General features: G+C 55.6%; 1 long non-coding RNA gene across 3 annotated transcripts in view; it reads right to left on the bottom strand.

The window, feature by feature from the left end:
- LOC132673284 (uncharacterized) overlaps positions 1-1,037 on the bottom strand; it is a 4,847-nt gene extending 3,810 nt beyond the window's left edge. For all 3 annotated transcript variants that reach the window (XR_009607958.3, XR_009607959.3, XR_014138128.1), the window contains exons 1-2: positions 733-1,037; positions 436-568 (exon numbers count right to left, since the gene is read on the bottom strand). This is a non-coding gene — a long non-coding RNA (uncharacterized LOC132673284). The remainder of the gene's footprint in view (positions 1-435; positions 569-732) is intronic.
- Between the last annotated feature and the right edge of the window lie 736 nt (positions 1,038-1,773).

The raw sequence follows: 1,773 nt of genomic DNA, 5'->3' as shown, positions 1-1,773 counted from the left end.
CACCCCCACCCCCCCCCCCCCACCGTGTGAAAGAGACAAAATATTTTCATTTCTAAGCCTCTCCGCCTACAGGGGGAGAAGTTAGCGGATCGTGTGACTGCGGTGGCTTCTTAAGAGCCTTTGGGAGCCGGGGGAAGGAAACCAACCTCAGCTGACTTTTCTTAAGTAACAAGGGCCTGGGCTACCTGACAGCATCGACGGAGAAGCCAAGTGCTCCTGAACACACTGCCCTCACGTCTACCCCCGGCCCTTGCTCGAGACACATAGCTTCTGGGACGAAGGGGAGGGTGGAGCTGTGCTCACTGAGCACCTGCCGTGCAAAGACCCTGTGCCTTCTAGTCTCTAGTTTGCATTAATTCGCATGTGCATCAGTGATCTACGCTGCGTAACAAATTACCACCAATTTAGCAGGCTGGCAACAACACAAATGATTACCTTGCAGTTTCCAAAGGTCGAGAGCCAAGGTCCAGGTTAGCTGGGTCCCCTGCTCAGGGTCTCACCAGGCTGAAATCAAGGTGGCAGCCAGGGCTGGGAGCTCCTCGGATGCCATCTGAATCTGGCCCCCACACTTGAAGGGCACGGAGAGGGCGAAGAAAGAAGCATACCACCCCAGATTGGTGGGTGGCAGTTCCAATAAGCAAGGGGGCACCCCGAGACGAGCAGATCTCCCCACTCCCCCACCAAATCTCAAAGCTTTATATAGAGGCCTTAACTGGGTTCAATCACACATACCAGCCACAGGCTGTCAACACAAGCTATCTCAAGGCTGTATCTTTGGGGCAGCCTCTGGGAATGGGGGAGGCAAGCAGAATGTACTGTCCAAGGACGGGGGAGGGAGTGATGAGTGTCCATTGGCTGAGCAGCCTGAAGGTCAACTGGTGACCACATGCTCTTTATGACCTCACACAATAGCTCTCGCGTCATAGACTCAGGGTCCCTCTTCCCAATGCACTGGTTGTCGTACGAATTCAGCTCCTTGCAGTTGTGGGACTGAGACCCTCAACCCCTAGGGGTCACCTGCCCTTCCTTTCCATGTGATTTCCCACCCCCCTCTACAATATGGCAGCTTATTTTCTCAAGGTCAACAGAGGAGTATCTGCTGCTTCAAATCTCTCTGACTTTTTTCTTCTCTGACTTCTAGGCTTTTCAGTTGAAGCGCTCACCTGATTAGGTCAGGCCCACCCAGAACCATCTCCCTTTTAACGAACTTAAAGGCCGCCAATTAGAGACTTCGGTCACATCTGCCGGGTCACTTCACCTTGCCGTCGCATGTAACCTATCCACGGAGTGACGTCTCATCATACTCTGAGTCCCGCCCACTTGAAGGGACGAGACCTATCAGGGTGTACCCCTGGCAGCCATCTTAAAAACCTGCCCGCTGCAGCTTCCGCGCCACCTTTTGCACGTACAATTTCCTGGCTTCAGCGGCACTGCAGCTCAGGGGGCCTGGGTTGAGCCTCCGCTCTGGCTCCCACTAGCTGTGCGACCTCGGGCAAGCCACCTCTCCCTCAGCTTCCTCATCTGGAAAATGGTTCAATGACACCACCTCCTTGGCAAGTTGCCCCCAAGGTTAAGTGACAGAGGCACGTGGCTGCTTCGCCTTTTGCTGAGCGAGCAGGGAGCGCTCGGCAGACACCTGCTCGGGTGCCTCGGCCTGGTTTCCGTACTCTTCCCCATTGCCATGCCGGAACCGAGACACTTCGTCCCCCAGAGCGCCACCCTCCCTCCCCCCGCCAGCAGAAGCCTTCTCCATCCCAGGAGCAGACGGAGACG

The sequence above is a fragment of the Panthera onca genome, chromosome C1 (genome assembly GCF_046562875.1).
Source record: "Panthera onca isolate mPanOnc1 chromosome C1, mPanOnc1 haplotype 2, whole genome shotgun sequence".
NCBI lineage: Eukaryota > Metazoa > Chordata > Mammalia > Carnivora > Felidae > Panthera > Panthera onca.
Note: the sequence above shows the minus strand (reverse complement) of the source record. Positions and strands in the feature narration are given on the sequence as shown.